Source organism: Nyctereutes procyonoides, unplaced genomic scaffold, assembly GCF_905146905.1.
Source record: "Nyctereutes procyonoides isolate TBG_1078 unplaced genomic scaffold, NYPRO_anot_genome, whole genome shotgun sequence".
In the NCBI taxonomy this organism is placed as follows: domain Eukaryota; kingdom Metazoa; phylum Chordata; class Mammalia; order Carnivora; family Canidae; genus Nyctereutes; species Nyctereutes procyonoides.
Window position 1 is genome coordinate 54,236,268 of NW_026575142.1, and position 21,148 is coordinate 54,257,415.

Sequence of the window (21,148 nt, forward strand, 5' to 3'; positions counted from 1 at the left end):
CGATCAGGAGAACTCTGGATGCATTAGCTCTAAAGTGACTCAGTTTCCTCTGCATAAACGGCAGCATGGGATGATATGAAAAAAATGCAATGACCCAACTTTTCATGAACCCATTGCTTTAATAAATTCCCTGGATAAACTCTAAACTACTTAGTTTGATATTCAGTCTTGTGTTTCCTTCACAGGCTCATTTCCACTACGTGGCCTTCTGCACCACTCATAGTAGGCTTTCAATTGATGAACATATCTTGCACTTCCTTACTTCAGAGCATCACTTCTGTCTACCTGGACTCCATTCCATCACCATTTCACCTACTCATTCCTTAAACCCCTGGGAAATGACACTAGCTCTGTTTAGTCTTCTGGATCTCTCTCTTTTGCTTTCAGACATAACTTTTTTTTTTTTTTTACCTCATTTGGATTACCACAAAACTGCTTAGATATCTATCATCACCCCAAATCCATTCTTCCTTCCATTACAGTTCCATGTTTTGTGTGTCTGCTTCCACTATTAAATTGTGAGTACTTTGAGATCAGTTCTTGTCGTGGACATTTCTGTCCTGATTTGCAAATTTTGGAGCATTACAAAGGAAAAATAAAAAACATATTTGATTTGTGAATAAGCAGTAACTGAAATTTTTGGTAATTTAAAGACAAAATTGGATAATGCTCTTAAATTTTACATGTAGGTATCAAGCTAGATGAATGGAAAGAATAATTGTACCTCCTTAAGTGCCTATTTTCTCTTGGGCCTTAAAATTCAAGAACAATGTCTTTGCAACTTGATCCTTAAAGTTGTTTTTTTTTTTTTGAAGATTTTTATTTGTTTATTCATGAGACACACACACACACACAGAGGCAGAGACACAGGCAGACGGAGAAGCAGGCTCCATGCAGGGAGCCCAATGTGGGACTCGATCCTGGGTCTCCAGGATCACTCCCTGGGCTGAAGGCAGGCGCTAAACCACTGAGCCACCCAGGCTGCCCTGATCCTTAAAGTTTATCATACCATAGTGTTTCAAAACCTTTCATCATTCAAACATACCTAGATACCATCTATCATTACTTATTTAATACTTTATCTGAACTAGGTTTTTAAGCTCTATTTTTAAAAATATATCAATATGGAAAATGAGAAATAAATATTACTTAATGGACAAATAATATACAACTATTATGAAAAATAGTATAGTTGCAAGTAATTATTAAAGAAAAAAGTAAAAACAAAATATAAAGTGCATCTATAATAAATCTGATCAATCATATATAAAATATAATAATAATAAATCTAATAATTGAAAATAAAGACCTGGCAATAAATAACAAATGAAATGCAAGTTAAATATGAATCAGAATTAAAGACATGTTCAGTTTATGGTTACTTAATTAAAAAATACTGAATATAAATAAAATTATTTGGATTTTTAAAAATTTTGTTGTTGAATAGCAGCACAAGGAACCCCAATTCCCATGGAGTTTGCCTTCTTAAAAAAAAAAAGGTAGCTTAATTAAATTGCCTTCTCTAATAAAGTTGGATACTGATGACTCGTTTCCTTTTTTTTTTTTCTTTTTTACTGGCTGAAAGAGAACTTTTTACTACTATTCTGTACAGAAAATTCAACAGCATCCACTCAGTCCAGTTTGGTGGCCAGTTCTTTAGCCTTTGTCTTTTCCAACTTGGCAGCATGGGCCACCCCAGTGAGGGCAGTCCTCATCATATCTGTCATTGTAATTGGTCCTGATGGCTTCCACCAGCTTAGCCAGACCTCCTCTGTCTTCCAAGTTAACCTGTGTGAAGATGACAGTGGTGCAGGTCTTCCTGTTGACCTAAGGCCCCAGCCTGGCCTTCCCCTTGATAATGCAATGGGGACCCCCATCTCACGACATGGGGCAGGCAGGAAGACAATCAGCTCAATGGAACCCACATCATGTACAATCACTACCAGTTGAGGCTTCTTCTTCCTTTCCACCAAGGTGGTGACAGAATTAACCCCAGCTCTAAGGACAGGAGGTGTCTTAGTGGGGACATCCCATTTGCCAGCAACTTTCTTCTCAGCCCAGGCCACAGTTTCTTCTTCTTCTCTTGCTTTGTCTCTGGTCCATGTCTGTGGGCCAGCTTAGGCAGTTGAGTAGCTGTTTGGCGTTCCATGGTCTGGGTGAACTGGTTCATCACGAGAAACACTTTTAGATGTTTATAAAGAATAGCCTTTTGCCGCTGCTGCTGAATGTTGCGGAGCCATTTTCAAAAAGGTTGAAGTCTCTTTTGGACTGAATGTCCTGTCTGATGCCAAAATTCTTGGGCATTTTCTCAGACAGGAGATTGACCATCTTCTTGGCTTTGGGCTTCTTCAGAACAGCAGGGGCTAGGACCACCTTCCCCTTAGCCCTCTTTCCTTTCAGAGTATTGGATGGCTACAGGAGAGAGCTCTGATGACTCATTTTTTTTAATTTTATTTATTTATGATAGTCACAAAGAGAGAGAGAGGCAGAGACATAGGCTGAGGGAGAAGCAGGCTCCATGCACTGGGAGCCCGACGTGGGATTCGATCCCGGGTCTCCAGGATCGCGCCCTGGGCCAAAGGCAGGCGCTAAACCGCTGCGCCACCCAGGGATCCCTGATGACTCATTTCTAAACAAAATGTTAGGTATGACTTTTGTTCCACAAACATTTGTTTCAGGAAACCACATGTAATGTCCTGAATTTTCTGTCATATTTTAGCTAATGTTGGCAAAGTCATGAAAAACAAGTTCCTTATCTGTGACCATTCCATCTACTTTGGGAAAAAAAGCTCACAAAGATCCTTATACTAAATCTTTTATCTATCTCTCTTAATAATCAAAATATTTTACTAAATTATTCTCATGAGTATTTAATTAGTTGTTCAAATAAGAACAAATTTTCAAGACTGATCGCATTAAACAGATAAATGAAGTTAGAATATTTGTTTCTGGAGCCTTTAATGTACACAGCAATAACACATAATCAAGGACATTGTTGCCACTAAGTGAACAATCATCCATGCCAGGCCCTGTTCCAAGCATTTCACATATAGTGTCTTATTTAATTCCTTCTGTAGTCCCTCAAAAACTGTAAAGCTATTTTGATTTTTCACCTTTTACAGCAAAGAGCCAAAAGGAAACCTAGCTCTACTGCAGAGTCATACTCTTATCCAGTTTGTCTCTTGTCCACAGTCTGGAAAACATAGAAATGGAAAGTGATTGGTTGTTCCAATCAGAGAGATCCTGATTTTAAAGGAAATTTACATTTTGCTTCAAATTTTCAAAAGCAATCCTCTTGATCACTTAGTCTGTATCTCACGTATTGTTTCTAAATAGCATTTCTATTTTGTCAATGAAGACATTGTCATTATAATTTACTGATCACTCTAAGATTAATTTACATCTTAACTATTTCTCATAATGAGTGACAGCAAAAGCACAGATAATCAGGGTCCATAAGGTGACTCAAATACATTTGAATGATTACTTTCTGACTCTGTTAAACATTTGGGCTTTTTTTATCAGTAAGTTAAAAAACTAAAACAATTTCATTTTGACCTCCTTCTGACCCCATTATTTCTTGGTAGAATTCCTAATGTACAGTTAAGTGAGTGAAAGAAACAGCAGACAGAAGAGATGAGGCAAAAGTAGAGGCTCTGCATTCTGATAAGTGTGTGCAAGGATTTTTTTTTTCATTTAAGAGAGTTCAGAAAGCCTTTATTTGTCAAAATAAAGTAGAAATGTCTATTCAAATACCTTCACAACTTTTTAAATTGAATTTTCTTTTTATTATTAAGTTGTTTTTTTTTAATTTTATAAATTAATTTTTATTGGTGTTCAATTTACCAACATACAGAATAACACCCAGTGCTCATCCCGTTAAGTGTACCCCTCAGTGCCCGTCACCCATTCACCCCCACCCCCCGCCCTCCTCCCCCTCCAACACCCCTAGTTCATTTCCCAGAGTTAGAAGTCGTAAGAGTTTCTTATATTCTGGATGCCAGTCCCTTATCCAATATATAATTTGCAAATATATTTCTACATTCTATGGATTGCCTTTTTACTTTCTCAATACTGTCCTGTGAAGCACAGTTTTTGTTTGGATGAAGTCCAATTTGTTTATTTTTTCTTTGTGTGTATGTGTGTGTGTCTATTTTTTTAGCTTACCAAAAAAACATTGCCTAATCCAAAGTCATGAACACTCATGACCATGTTTTCTTTTAGAGTTTATACTTTTAGTTCTAAAATGTAGGACTTTGATCCATTTTGCATTAAATTTTGTATATGGTGTGAGGTATAGGTCCAACTTTATTCTTTTACATGTGGATATCTAGTTTTTATTGATATGTGGTTTTCCAAAGTGTTTTTTTTTATTTTTATTTACTTATGATAGTCACACAGAGAGAGAGAGAGAGAGAGGCAGAGGGAGAAGCAGGCTCCATGCACCGGGAGCCTGACGTGGGATTTGATCCCGGGTCTCCAGGATCGCGCCCTGGGCCAAAGGCAGGCGCTAAACTGCTGCGCCACCCAGGGATCCCGATATGTGGTTTTTCCATCGATCAATTTGTATGCTCTTATGTCATTACCATGCTATCTTTTTTTTTTTTTTAAGATTTTATTTTTACATAATCACTACATCCAACTTGGGCCCTGAACTTACAATGCTGAAATTAAGAGTTGCATGCTTTGCCAACTGAACCAGCCAGGTGCCCCTATCATATTATCTTGATTAATGTAGCTTTGTAATAAGCTTTGAAATCAGGACACGTGAGACTTCCAACTTTGTTCTTTTTCTGGATCTCTATCATTTTCATATAAATTTTAGAATTTGGGGGCAGCCCGGGTGGCTCAGCGACTTAGCACCGCCTTCAGCCCAGGGCCTGATCCTGATCAGGTCCTATGTCGGGCTCCTTGCATGGAGCCTGCTTCTCCCTCTACCTGTGTCTCCCCACAGGGAGCCTGCTTCTCCCTCTGCCTATGTGTCTTCCTTTCTCTCTGTATCTCTCATGAATAAATAAATAAAATCTTTTTAAAAATTTTAGAATTAGCTGGTCAATTTCTGTTAAAAGGGCAGTTGGTATTTTGATAGGAATTACATTGAATTTGTAGATCAATTTGGGAAATAACACCATCTTAAAGATATTAAGTCTTCCAATCCATGAGCAGTTTTTCTGCTTATGTCTTTAATTCCTTTCAAAGCTATTTTGCAGTTTTCAGTGAACAAGCCTTAACACTAATTTTGTTCAACTTATTCCTAAATATTTTATCTTCTTGATGCTATAATAAATGGAATTGTTTTCTTGATTAACCTTCTCATTGTTCATTGCTAGGGTATGAAAACACAATTGATTTTTGTATATTGATCTTATTTCTTAAAACCTTGTTGATTTCATTTATTAGCTCTACCCTTTTTGTTTGTTTGTTTGTTTGTTTGTTTGTTTTGAAGAGTCCTTGGGATTTTCTATATAGAAGATCGTGTCATCCATAAATATAGTTTTACTCTTTCTTTTCACTCTAGGTGCCTTTTTTTTCTTTTTCTTATCAATTGTTCTAGCTATAACCTCCAGTACAATGTTTATTAGAAATGTTGAGAGCAGATCTACTTACCTTGATCCTGATCTCAGAGAAGATAGATTTCAAGCTTTCACCTTAAGTACAATCTTAGTTCTGGATTTTTTACAAGTGCTCTTTACAAGGTTGAGAAAATTCCCTTCAATTCCTGGTTTGTTGAGTGCTGTCAACAATTATAAAAGAGTGTTCAATTTTCTCAGATGCTCTTCCTCATCTATTGAGATGATCATGTGATTTTGTCTTTTATTCTATTAATGTGATGTATTACATTGGTTGATTTTTGTAAGTTAAATAAACGTTGTATTCCTGGATACATCCAATTTGTATGATCCTTAGTATATGTTGTTTGATTCAGTGCACTAGTGTACTTTTTTTTTGCTTGCATTTTATTGAAAAATTTTGCATCCTTACTTATAAGGGATATTGTCCTATAATTTTCTTCTTATTTCATTGTCTGATTTTGGTATCAGGATAATACTGGCATCATAGAATGAATTGGGGAGCATTCTTTCCTCTTTTATGTTTTGAAGAGTTTCTGAAGGATTGGTGTGTATTATTCTTTAAATGTTTGGCAGAATTTGACAGTGAAATCATCTGGTCTTTGACTTTTTTTGTGGGAACTTTTTGAACTACTAATTCCATCTTCTTATTTTTAGGCCTATTCTACTTCTTGATTTGGTTTTAGTACTTTGTGTCTTTCTAGGAATTTGTCTATTTCATCAAGGTTATATAATTATTGGCATACAACTGTTCATGGTATTCCTTTACATACCTTTCTATTTCTGCAAGGTTTGCAATGATATCACCAATCCATGGAGTTTACTTATTTTCCAATATAGAAATAAAACACTGAGATATTTTTTTCACTTATTTTATTAAGAAGAACTGTGAGATACAGAGACCTTTCTGGCAGGATCCAGGGAAGAGGAATAATCATAATAACATGTATACCTAATATTGAATATCAGTAGGAATTAACATTCAGAAGGGGTTCTACACTAGTAGATGGGCAAGACAACAGAAATTTCCAGGCATAGACACATTGTACTATGGGAGTTTAGCCTGTTCTCTAGTAGCACTTTTGTTAATAGTTGAAAGCATAAAAAGATGTCTGAGCAGAAATGAGTAGGGGCTTAGATTCTGGTCAAACTAGAGGTTTAAAATCAAGGTTCAAATATAAGGTTCTCCCCTTATAGCACATGATGCAAAATAAAACATATTTCCAAAATATAACTGAGGTGAGAACACTGGGCAATATATCATAAAATACAGTTTATTGGAACAGAAAAAAGGAAAAACTGGATTGAAAATCCAGGATCTATTAGCATTGTTTGTGTAATAAAAGATTCCTGAAGCCTACAGATGTTAAGCAGTAGGAAACCAGACTCTTAGAATTGATTAGAAGAAGAAACTGTCAAGAAAAAGGTTTGCACCTCAGTTTAAAGGGTAGACTCCCTGGCCATCAGGGGCTCTGGGCTACAATTAATGTCTGTAAACTCTTCTTTCTTTAGCCATCATGGAGGTAGTAGCTGTCAAGATGGTCTATCCTTGCATCAAGAATCAGAACCTCCGGGGATGCCTGGGTGGCTCAGCAGTTGAGCGTCTGCCTTTGGCCCAGGAGTGATCCTGGAGTCCTGGAATAGAGTCCCACATCAGGCTCCCTGCATGGAGCCTGCTTTTCTTCTGCCTATGTGTCTGCCTCTCTCTCTCTCTCTCTCTCTCTCTCTCTCTCTCTGTTTCTCATGAATAAATAAATAAAACTTTTTTTAAAAAATCCCTCCATTGGCCACTATCATTTAAACAAAACTTTCTCATCTTAAACAACAAATAAACTTTACTAAACTACTCACAGTGTCTTCCAACTACTGTTCCTAGGTTCTCTCTCCATTAAGGCCAAACTGCCAGAAATAATTTCCTTCCTCTGGTTCTTTCCCACATATTTACTTTAGCCCAATTCAATCTTGCTTTTACCACCCTGCTCCCAACTCCACAAAACAGCCCTCTGCAAGAATCCCATTGCCGTTAAATCCAATGAACCCTTTCTAGTTTTCCTCTCCTCTTTTTCAGAATCTTCTTGGTTGACCACAGCCTTCTCACTGAAAAACTCCCTGGTTTCCTCTGACTTTGCTAGTCATTCCTTTTCAGTTTCTTTCAACATTTCCTCCTCCTTGACCTTTGAAATGTGAACTTTGTCAGGGTTTTGTTCTAGATTCTCTTTTCTTATCATGCTTCAATCTCTTCTAGGAAATGTATAACTTTAATCACTCCCTGCATATCATGACTCCAGAATGTCTGCCTCTCTCCTCACCTCTTTATGGAGTACCATACCTGGATTTTTTACAAGGTTCTCAATCATATCCAAAAGTGAACCCTTCATTTTTACTCTAATGTTTCACTTCTCTTCCAAAGTTTGCTACCTGAGTGAGCAGCATGGCTATTTACCCAGTCATTCATTCAAGAGCCCTCTTCCTCTCCCTCATGCCCCATCTTTTCTACCCAATCGCAAAGTTCTATCATTAAGCCTCTTAAATATTTTTCAGATCTCTCCATGTCTATCTTTTTGGCACCTTCCTAGACTAGGAAGCCAACATCTCACACCTGCACTACTGAAATACCATTATTACCAAGTCTCCATATACTCACCATTGCTTCTCTTTAACCCATTCCCCACAAGTTTTTAGAGTACTCTTTTGGAAATTAAAATACCAGTTTGTAATATTCCTACTTAAAACCCTTGAATCCTTTTTTGTTACACTTAGAATAAAGATTGAAAGTCAGAACATGGTCTATAAGGTCCTGCATGATCTGCTTCTACCCATATCTTAAATTCATCCAAACTTATTTTTGCCTTACCATAGGTCAGCCACAACAATCTTAGTTCTTCAAAATTGTCAAGCTACTTTCTCCCACAAGGACTTTGTGTCTGTAGGGAGGCACACTCTCTCTCCCCACTTATATACCCCCCCACATACACATATTTCATTTCAAGCCTCAGTTAAAATTGTTACTTCCTTAGTGAAATCTCTCTGATTTTTCCAGATTAGGTGAGTCTGCCTGTCATAGCTCTCACTGCACTGTACATTTCCTGATTAGCTCATGTCTCAACTCTAAAAAAATTACTATGTATGCCTTTCTGCATTATCTGTCTTTAATGCACTATCGAATTCAACATGTTGATTTCTGTTTGCTATATTTATAACCATATCATCAGCAACCTCAAGAGGACCTGGTACATAATAATCCCTAGCCACATATTTAATGATTAAACAAATGAATAAATAGAGTAAGGGTCCATTTGTAGTAGAGTTTATGCTTGGATACTTCCCATTAGTTTGACTACTTCCCTTCCACCTGCTAAAGGGAAGAAGGATATTGACTATTCCAGATGCAGAATAAGACTAAAGGAAGAAGAAAAGACAAATATTTCCAAAATAGACAGGGCTAAGATCTGCAAATTTTACAAATTTAGAGTGCTCAGAGGAAAAGATGGCAAGAAAAGGCAAAGGCTGGCATATTTTTTGTTGTTGTTTCTCTCCTAAATAGAGGAAATAAGTGGCATTGAACGAGTGAGGCAAAGGGGAACCAGACATGCCTTTGATGTAATAGGCAAATTAACTAATATGTGAACACTTTAATGTCTGTATAGGTCATGCAATAAACTGTAATGATGCTTGCTATGCTTGAGAAAAGAATGTCAATATCTGTGAGGAAGAACTGTGTTGAAGCCAAGAGATATCAGGAAAGGAAACTGGCAGGCATCCTGCAGATTCATTGAAGGTCTGAATCAATGCTTCTTCCAGAGGAGGTTGGGAGCACAAAGTATTTTTCTATGAGAATGTCTTCAAATGAAGAGCTTCCTGGTAACTTCTGTGCCTTTTCTCCTTGTGTGTGACTCTTGGATTTGAACTGCAGATTAAAGGGTTTGTCCCTTAGAAGTATCTAACTCATAGAGGAACACATCTGTATTTGGCCACTTTCCTGACTTTATTCTTGTTAGGAACTAATCTCAGAAGTCCTACTAACTCTTCTCTGACACTGATTCAGCTTTCTCCTTTCTCTTACTCTGAGGGCTGGTTTAGCACTTGCCTCACTATGAGGTGGAGATTGGAGAATACTTTCAAGAAATTATTCTTTTGTTCGCATAGCTCCCACTGCCTAGAAGATCATTATCCTTCATTATTCTACCCAGGAAACTCATTAAAAAAGAAAAAGTCAGAGGTCTAAGATTATATTTTCCAATTAAGAATTCCTCGATCTTCTTAGGGCAGAATTAATTGCTTCTTCTTCCATATACTGTGAGGCATAATACAAATTATGTTATTGCACTCGTTGCATTATGTTGCACTAATTAGAGCTGCATGTGGGTCTCTCTCTAAATCTGAATTGTTTGAGTATAGGGATAATGATTCCTTATCGTTCATTGTGACATACACTTTCCAGCCTATGGTAGGATTTTTTTTTTTGAGATACTCTTGCATCTTTTTTTTTTTTTTTATGATAGTCACAGAGAGAGAGAGGCAGAGACATAGGCAGAGGGAGAAGCAGGCTCCATGCAACGGGAGCCCGATGTGGGATTCGATCCCGGGTCTCCAGGATCGCTCCCTGGGCCAAAGGCAGGCGCCAAACCGCTGCGCCACCCAGGGTTCCCCCTATGGTAGGATTTAAATGAAAAAATAGATGTAGAATATTTAGCATGGCTCTTGACACATAGTTTGTGATGGCAAATGCTAGTTAAAGTGAATAGTAATTCCACCATTGATTATTCTCATTTAAATAATCTCTGCTAATAAAATTAATTTTAAGAAAATATTATTCAGCACAATAATGCACTTAAAGAAATCTTTACATTGTCATTCAGCCAGGTTAAATGTTTCTTGGTCACCTAGTTAAGAAAAAAAGTTAACACCTTCTCCTTCTGCCACATAACATTGGTACTTCCAAGCTCTGGGCTTCAATCTCTCATGTAAAATGTTAAGGTTAATTACATCCAACATCTCTTCCTCTTGACTATTTCATAGCAACATTCTGCTAAAAACTTTCTTATAGCCTATTGTTCTCTATTTGTAGCATGTATAATTATTTTTTTTATTTTTTAAAAAGAAAAAAGATAATTCAAAATTGTTTGTACATTCATACATCCGACATAATATCTAGCACAATAATAGAACTCACAAAAAATTCATTGATGAATTATGAAAAAGTCACTGCTTTAACTCAAAATGGTTGTTACTTTCTCCTCAGTAAATCTATTTTTTGTGTGCATTCGAGTTTATCACTTCCTTTCCTTTCATTTATAGGAATAATTTCCTGCTTACCCACAATATGTCGCCTTCCTCTCCTTGACTGAACCATCTCCTCTTTATTTAGGTGAATTCCATCAGGTCGTTTTGGGTGGCCAAACAGATTTATGTATTTACATAAGGCTTAGTCAAAACAGCAGGAGAATTTGTCTGATTCTAGCTGATGGCCTGAAGATATAAATAAGAAACAATAAAGTAATTAAAACATCCTTGGCTTTGCATAATCTATTTTGCTCAGTCCTAGATGATTCACAATGCTACATCACCCTCCACAAATTTCTTTTCATTTCTCAACACAATATTCTTCAAGATTTCACTCTGAGAAACCTTCTATATTATCAATATATTAAATAATAAAGGAAGATAGACATTGAGCAATTCAATTTTATTAACTAAATTCTTGGTGATATTGATACATTTATAGAACTTCTGTCCAAAGAACGGTGCGTTAGAGAGAAGATGCCATTATCGTAATGAGATTTCTTCCTCTGACAAAAACCATTAGGTGGAGTCAATATTTATGAAGCTTTTATCCTGACTTGAGTAATTTGTAACTCCTGCCTGGGTATGACTTTTCAGCTCAGTTCTTCTTAAGTCCATTAACTACCATAACAGGATGAACTCAGATTTACTGCACTACTAGAAGCTTTGCAAAGAGGTGTGGGTTGAGAGAAAGAGTCCTTGGAAATTGGAGGACACAGAAACAATCAATTTTGTTGGCTGCTGAGATTCAGATCCATAGATAGTTTTGGTATAAGATACCCCATCAGGCACAACTTACATCCCTTGATCTGATATTCATTTCCTCTAGGAGGGAAGAATTAATACAAGATTTGGACAGTAGTATCTAAGAACATTCCCCTTCAAAAAAAAAAACCCTCACAATTGATTCATAATATTTACCCCCAATCTTATGACCATCAGTGAGGTGGGTGATATGACGCATACAATCATTCAAGGAGCTGTGTTCCATAAAGGAAAGGACCCATCAGTAAGATTCCTAATGCCTAAATTCAACCTCTGATGCACTACCCATGAATATCATAACAATTAATGAGTCCTGATTTCTTTTTCTCCTTCCACATCCAGTGTTCTTCCTAGTATTTCGAGCAGATGGTACAGTGAGTAGTTGTTTATGGAGTATTATGTGCATGACCTTGACCTACATCCAGGCCATTTGTATTTACAGTCTTCACTATAGCAAGGCATATACTAGGGTGAGCACACTTGTTGAGATGCAAGTGGGTACCAGATCCTTCACTGGAAAAATGCAGAAGAGAGATATGGGTGATGGCTTTAGAAGAAAATCTAGTAGAGCTCCCTGAAACAGACTTCATCCAGTGAAAGACAGGGATGTACAAAATAAATACGCTGGCTTCCTTGACCTTGGTTGGGACAATTGTGAACTACGTGCTTCCCTGTCACCCAAAATTCCCTAGCGGATTATGTTCCACTTGCCCACAGTGGTAACCTGCTTGATAACATTATCTTTTGGTTTTCTTTCTTTCCCAGGCTCACTTTTCTTACCATCAGATCCCTTTTGATATTTCCTCCCAAATAAACTGCTTGCATTTGAATACTTGTCTCAAGGTATACTCCTATAGAAATATAATTAAGAAACCACTAACACAATGTGAATGTAATATTCACATTTCATTTAAACCTCAGTACAGAAACTCAGCAAACATACAATATGTTTTATATCATTTATCTTTCCTCTCATTACCCTATAAGATAAAGAAAGACTACATTGCTTTAAAACATAAAGAATACAAGTTAACTTCAGAGATAAAATCAACATGCTCACTGATTTCATTGTCTATAAATTAGGCATGGGGATGATTGAACTCTGGCACATTTCACAATTTGCAAACAATTTATCATGTATTTTGCTAGTTTACATCTATTCTCATTTTACCCCAAACAACCTGCATCAGAAATATAAATAGCAACCAGTTTCCATGTTAGCCTCAGAAATTGCCAAAAGCATCATAGAGATATTGATAATAGTACAAAAGACATGCTTGGGGGTTTATAAGATGCTTGAGTACCAAAGTTTCCTCTGGTAAGGAGGAGAAATTTTCATGCTGAAGTTTGAAGCAGATTTCCTATTAACTAATCCCCTGAAGAAGCTCCAGTTCACCTCTGGCAGACCTTTCTTCCTCAACAAATGAGGGATGGGCTGCTGACAGGAAGCAGAGTGCACCCCACATAATTAAACAAAGGAGAGATTCCTAGGCGTTACGTGACAAGAAAGACTCAGCAATCTCTGCTCCGCCGTTTAATTAGCTAATGAATGCCTGGACAGGCACTAAGTCACTTTATTGATGCAGAATTCTGTTGCTACCACTTTGTGTGAATACAGAATAATAGATTCTTGGAACCTGAGCTTCTTTTGAATGCTTAGCTTGACTTTGAAGGTGCTCCATGCATGGATGAGCCTCAACCTGTCTCTACAGTCTCCTTGCTGCCCACAGGTCCATATCCCTTCCATATTTCTAATACACTGTGCTTTTAGCCCAAGTTTTTCCGAAAAAGAAACCCCGAGACAAAATTATATGCTGGTGCTTTACTAGAGGGTACTAAACGGTGGCAGGATATGCCATTTTGACATAAGGATCACTGAGAGATAAAGACACTTGAAAAACAGCAGGTGCAAGAGGGGTGGTATGACTCCTCTTTTTCTACCTGAAAGCAAGAGATTAAACCTCATATGGAAAATACCTTTCCAGTATCAGGAGAAAACTAACATTCTTATCACTGAAAGAAATCTATTAAAAAACAACAGCAACAAAAAAAAAAAACCTTATCAAAGTAAAACTTGTCTTTCTGGTCACTTATCTGTCGGATTAATTACCCTAGCCCAAGCGCCTCTGCACTGTCACATCTTCACAACTTATTACTCTTTGTTCCATTCAGCATAGACACACATTCAAATCTGCTTCTTTGGGTTTTCTTTTTTTTTTTAAGATTTTATTTATTTATTCATGAGACACACACACAGAGAGAGGCAGAGACACAGGCAGAGGGAGAAGCAGGCTCCATGCAGGGTGCCTGATGCAAGACTCGATCCCAGGACTCCAGGATCAGGCCCTGGGCGGAAGGCAGGTGCTAAACTGCTGAGCTACCCAGGTGTCCCTGGGTTTTCATTTACTTATGTGGGCTCTCTGTCATGCAAAACTTATATTAAATACATGTTTATGCTTTCCTCCTGTTAATGTGTCTATGTCTATGAGTCCCAGTCAAAGACCCTAAGAAAGTTAGCGATACAATTTTGCCTCCTCCACAGTACAAAGAAGCATAAGATAAAAAAGAAAAGTAAGGCATGAAAAAAGGAAATCAAATACAGGGTGATGTGTTTCTGTGCTGGCTATAGTCTTACCTGAAAACCTATGTTTGATTGCTGAGTCCTGCAGAATAAAACTGACATCAGAGAATCACTGTACTGTAGAATAGTCCATGGTGGATTACAAGGGCAAGGCAGGGAAATTATCTGCTGCCTCCATCTCATGTCTTCTATCTTTGCTCTACCCCATGGAGTGATAACTGGCACTTGCAGTTTCTATTATTACCCTCTTGACCCCCTAGGTATTCAGGTGGAAAGCTGGAAACTCCTCAACTTCATTGCACCAATAAGCCATTGCAGTTGTCTCCCCTTGTCTGTCAGTACCTCACACATGTCCCTTTTTGTTTGTGTTGGTGGGACAAGCAGAAATAGTTGGGCCCTTATCACCTGGGTAATGGCAAGACCTATTGTTAAAATGTCTATGGCTTGGAAGGAAATCAGTGCTAGGACCAGGGATAAAAGTAGAGATGAGCCACATGAATATATTTCAAGTAGCAGGGCAGCTTGCACTACAATATGGGCCCCTCTTGCATAGGACTACATGAAAAATGTGCAGCCTCCAAGTCACTTAATGAAAGGGTCTCAATAGTATTACCAGTCGCCATAAATGTTACCTCTGAAATTCAGAGGGACCCACATACACAATCTTTTTCTCTTATATAGAATTTGCAAAGGACAACATTATGATTATTACATTAAAGCAGTTTCTCAATCTTGCCATCATTAATTTAAGATTTGGGGTTAAATAATTTTTTATTGTGAGGGGGCTTTCCTGCACATTGTAGGATGTTTAGTTGCTTCGCTGGCCTCTACCCACTTTTGTTGTTACCCTGGCTTCAACCCCTAGTTTACTGCCTACTTGATGTCGCCCTAGCTCACTGATTTTTGAACACCAAAATGTCTCCAAGCATTGCCAAATGTCTCTTGAAGGGAAAATCATCCCCAATTAGTAGCCATTGCTTTTATTTAAAAAAAAAATTTAAAGATTTTATTTATTTATTCATGAGAGACAGATTGAGAGAGAGAGAGAGAGAGAGAGAGAGAGAGGCAGAGACACAGGCAGAGGGAGAAGCAGGCTCCATGCAGGGAGCCCAACGTGGGACTCGAACCTGGGTCTCCAGGATCAGGCCCTGGGCTGAAGGCAGTGCTAAACCAGAGCCACTGGGCTGTCCTAGCCATTGCTTTTAGACATGACTCAGTCTGCCCCAGATCACCAGACCCTAAGAACATTACCCCTAAAATTTGTGGGTTTTAGTTCCACTTTCTGACACATATGTCCTACTAGAGTATTAGGGATACTTGTCACCTCTTGCTTATCAACGTAATCAGAATGATGCTATCTACAGAGTTGACCACTAGGATATTCTGCAGAATGTGAGAATGACCATCATGGTCAGGATACCCGAGGATTGAGGTATATTCCTAAAGACAATATTGCAAAAAATGTAGGACAGTTAACATAGCCATGAAAAGGGCAAGCTATATCTGATCCTCCGTGCTAAAGGGATCACTAATTTGATAATAGCAAACCAAATGTCAGAGGCTGATTAATGTGCTTCAATAAACATAATGCATCCACTATTGGGAGTCAATTCTCAGTGAGCATCCCACATTTTTGCATATCCTGTGAGCAGAGGCACTGGCTTCCTTTGTTCTAGGCTATTTTTCAAAGGATATTTTATAGCAAACAGCTTTGAAGAAAAAGCGTATCCCTTCAGAGCAAATAGTAGGTGTATTTACATTCCAGTATAAGAAAAAGAGTATCTCGGGATCCCTGGGTGGCGCAGCGGTTTGGCGCCTGCCTTTGGCCCAGGGCACGATCCTGGAGACCCGGGATCGAATCCCACGTCGGGCTCCCGGTGCATGGAGCCTGCTTCTCCCTCTGCCTGTGTCTCTGCCTCTCTCTCTCTCTCTCTCTCTCTCTCTCTCTGTGACTATCATAAATAAATAAAAATTAAAAAAAATTAAAAAAAAAAGAAAAAGAGTATCTCCCATCAAGGCATAGGATAAGCAGGCTTACCTGCCATTATGAAAGATTCAGGATCCCAAAGCTTGAGGTTCCTCTCTTAACACACCCCACCGACGATAAAGAAACACCTGGCTCTGTTTGCAATACCCTGTGAGTTAGAGCTTGAGGAACTGGTATTAAGTGTTGATGTACTGCTTTCTGCTGTTTCTGTTCATTTGTCTCCAACTCAGGAATCTCATGTTTTCCACCAGCATCCATGGAACTATGGCAGGCTAACTTATTAACTTGCCAGTGGAGTAGAATCTCAGACCTTTCACGGTTCTTGACATCCAGCAGAACAGCAGTGATTGGAGTTATAATTTGGCTAAGGTTATTGTTCTCTCCATCATCCCCTATGCTCCAAGTGGTTTTTACAGAGGTCAGAGATGAATTGAAGAACATGCTGGTAACTAACTCTGCAGTTTAAGTCTTTGATGGTGGCTCACATCTCTTCAATTACTTTAGAATGCGGTATTGCTTCTTATTTCCTACCTTTGAGGTGGGGGAGGGCAGTTGCAGAAGCTTCCAGTTGGCATCTCCAGTTGGCTCTTACTCCAAAGGTCAGAGAATGAATCTAAGAGTTCCATCAACTGCTAAGTATATCCATCCTTAGTATGCATTTGCTGACTTTGGAAATAACCACTGGGTTAGTCTATAGATGCAGTGGACTCACTGAGAGACAGACTTGGATCAAAACTGTACTTAACATCTGTCCTCTATGAGGTCCCTCTCTCATCAGGGGTCTAACATGGCATTTCAGGTTCCCTATGCATAAGTTCAAATTGCATATGTGTCTTTTAAAAAGCATCCAGGAAAAGTTATCTTGTCAAATGGCAGCAAGTCCCTATGGAGAAAGTTGGAGGATACTTATTACATATGCCCTCAGGTCTCCAGCCTTTCTTTCTTTTTTTTATTTTTATTTATTTATTTTCAGCCTTTCTTTCAATCAATAGAACCTAGCTCTGTGAATAGACTTCTATATGGAAACTGAAAGACAGACTGTGATTTTCCAATGTGACATTGGATGTCAGACATCCCTCACCTTCTTTCTTTCTTTCTCTCTGTCGTATATATAAAACAACTGTCCATCTTTGTTACCCCTTAGGAAAACCATAATCTATTAGCCATCAGTGTATTTCTCTGATGGTCAAGCTCCTCTGACCACCACTCCAGAATTTCTGCATATTAACTTTGTCTTTGGCCATTCCAAAATCCCATATTCTTCATGTGTATTTAATTAGCCTAGTTTCATAGCATCATCTCCCACTGATGAAGGAAGCTACCTTTGTTGCTTTTCTTTTTTGAAAAATTTATTTATTCATGAGAGACACAGAGAGATGCAGAGACATAGGCAGAGAGAGAAGCAGGCTCTCTGTGGGGAACCCGATGCAGAACTCGATCCCAGGACCCCAGGATCACACCCTGAGCCAAAAGCAGACACTCAATCCCTGAGCCACCCCTGTGCCCCTACCATTGAGCTTTTCAAAGACATCAATGTCTTTCTCACTGTGCATCCCTTATTGCCTTAATAAAAGCAGTTTTCTTTGGGCTTTAGGTAATAATTCTCAGGTGTTCATTCCAATATGTCTACTTCTCTGAGATTTGACAATCCTCAAGAACAAATTCCAAACAATAACAAACAAAATGGACACTCTGGCATCTTGACTTCATTTACCATAGGCCATTATCAATGCCAGGTTTCAAGAGACTACACCAGCAAATTCTTAGATTTGTACTTCCCTAGTCAGGTTGTACCAAAACCTGATTCTGGGTGTCAGCTCTGGAAACTACGAGGAATTTTAAGCATGGACCCTGAGGACATCAGTGGTCATATTAGAAGTCACCATTTTGAGTAGCTATGGCATAGTCTTTAAGTTATGCTGTTTTCATCTGGCAATTAGGAAGGGCTGATTCTGCAGGCCCTGAAAAATCAGAGAATTTAGGAGATTCAAATTCCCAAATATCATCATTTCTGGTCTCAGGAACCCTCATTTGTTTCATTTGCCCTAAGAGACCCACCAAGTCTTCACTTGTTTTCTTTTTGCAGTTCTTGCAACTTTATAATCACAAATGCCTCTAAACTGATCTAGTATAGTAATAGCCCCTTAACCTCATTTAAAAAAATATTTTATTTGGGGAGAGAGAGCAAGCATAAGTGGAGGGAGGGACAAATGGAGAGGGGGAGAGAGAATCCCAAGCATGGGGCTGGACCCCATAACCCCAAGATCATGACCTGAGCTGAAATCAAGAGTCAGCCACTCAACTGAATGAGCCACACAGGTGCCTTGCCACTTGACTCTTAATACCCTTCCTTATACCTACACTTCATTCCACTTAACCAAAGGTGAAAGCTTGGATAATTGTAATTCCATTCAGGCCAGGAAGGTTTGCCATTCCACTTTATGACAGTAATGGAGTGAGTTGCTCTGGCTCCAGGACATGAGTGATTTAACCCAAAACCTCATATTGAGGATGGGCTTTTGAGGGCCATTTTTTGTATCAGTTATGTTTACCTAGGGCTGTTAGAAAACAGAACTTTTGACAAAATTTATTATATGCTAACACTTTTTCATGAGGTAAGAGGGCAGCAGGAGTATAGAGAAAAGAATACTGAAGCAGAACTGTGGTAAGACAAATACAAGGTGATGTTTTCTTTGCAGGTCACATTTTGATAGAAAGTGAAGGGTCATGGGTTACATGCATATTTGACATGAAAAACTGTCAGTATTCTAAAAGTGTTGTAAAATTTCATACTTCTAGAACTGTGAAAAAATCAGTTAAATTCATATATTTACTTCTTTCTGGATTCTTATTCCACTGGATTATTTCCTTATGCCAATACTACACTTTCTTGACTATTGCAGTTTTATAGTTAGATTTTAAAACAGAGTATATGTCCACTCTCACCACTGCTACTCAACATAGTATTAAAAGTCCTAGCCTCAGCAATCAGACAACAAAAAGAAATAGGCATTAAAATTGGCAAAGAAGAAGTCAAACTCTCCTTCTTTGCAGATGACATGATACTGTACCTGGAAAATCCTAAAGACTCCACCCTAAGATTGTTATTGCAATTTGGCCAATTGGCAGCAGTTTGGCCAATTTGGCAGTTTGGCAGGATACAAAATCAATGCCCAGAAATCAGTGGCATTTCTATACACTAACAATGAGACTGAAGAAAGAGAAATTAAGGAGTCAATCCCATTTACAATTGCACCCAAAAGCATAAGATACCTGGGAATAAACCTAACCAAAGAGGTAAAGGATCTATACGCTAAGAACTACAGAACACTTCTGAAAGAAATTGAGGAAGACACAAAGAAATGGAAAAATATTCCATGCTCATGGATTGGAAGAATTAATATTGTGAAAATGTCAATGTTACCCAGGGCAATTTACACATTTAATGCAATCCCTATCAAAATACCATGGACTTTCTTCAGAGAGTTGGAACAAATAAGATTTGTGTGGAATCAGAAAAGACCCCAAAAAACCAGGGGAATATTAAAAAAGAAAACCAGAGCTGGGGGCATCACAATGCCGGATTTCAGGTTATACTACAAAGCTGTGACCATCAAGACAGTGTGGTACTGGCACAAAAACAGACACACAGATCAACGGAACAGAATAGAGAACCCAGAAATGGGCCCTCAACTCTGTGGTCAACTAATATTCTACAAAGCAGGAAAGACTCTCCGCTGGAAAAATGACGGTCTCTTCAATAAATTTGTGCTGGGAAAATTGGAAAGCCACACGCAGAAGAATGAAACTAGACCACTCTCTTACACCAGACACAAAGATAAACTCAAAATGGATGAAAGATCTAAATGTGAGACAAGATTCCATCAAAATCTTAGAGGAGAACATAGGCAACACCCTTTTTTAACTTGGCCACAGCAACCTTTTGCAAGATACAGCTATGAAGGCAAGGGAAACAAAAGCAAAAATGAACTATTGGGACTTAATCAGGATAAAAAGCTTCTGCACAGCAAAAGAAAGAATCAACAAAACTACAAGACAACCTACAGAATGGGAGAAGATATTTGCAAATGACCTATCAGATAAAGGGCTAGTTTCCAATTTCTATAAAGAACTTATTAAACTCAACAGCAAAGAAACAAACCATCCAATCATGAAATGGGCAAAAGACATGAAGAGAAATCTCACAGAGGAAGACATAGACATGGCCAAGACGCACGTGAGAAAATGCTCCGCATCACTTGCCATCAGGGAAATACAAATCAAAACCACAATGAGATACCACCTCACACCAGTGAGAATGGGGAAAATTAACAAGGCAGGAAACCACAAATGTTGGAGAGGATGTGGAGAAAGGGGAACCCTCTTGCACTGTTGGTGGGAATGTGAACTGGTGCAGCCACTCTGGAAAACTGTGTGGAGGTTCCTCAAAGAGTTCAAAATAGACCTGCCCTACGACCCAGCAATTGCACTGTTGGGGATTTACCCAAAAGATACAGATGCAGCGAAGCACCGGGACACCTGCACCCCGATGTTTCTAGCAGCCATGTCCACAATAGCCAAACTGTGGAAGGAGCCTCGGTGCCCATCGAAAGATGAATGGATAAAGAAGATGTGGTTTATGTATACAATGGAATATTCCTCAGCCATTAGAAACGACAAATACCCACCATTTGCTTCGACGTGGATGGAACTGGAGGGCATTATGCTAACTGAAGTCAGTCAATCGGAGAAGGATAAACATTATATGGTGTCATTCATTTGGGAAATATAAGAAATAGTGAAAGGGAATAAAAGGGAAAGGAGAGAAAATGAGTGAAAATATTAGTGAGGGTGACAGAACATGAGAGACACCTAACTCTGGGAAACGAACTATAGGGGTGGTGGAAGGGGAGGTGGGCAGGGGGTTAGGGTGTGGGTGACAGGCACGGAGCGGGGCACTTG

General features: G+C 38.5%; 1 pseudogene; it reads right to left on the minus strand.

Moving 5' to 3' along the window:
• Positions 1-1,656: 1,656 nt before the first annotated feature.
• Positions 1,657-16,627, minus strand: LOC129498455 (60S ribosomal protein L7a-like; annotated as a pseudogene).
• Between the last annotated feature and the right edge of the window lie 4,521 nt (positions 16,628-21,148).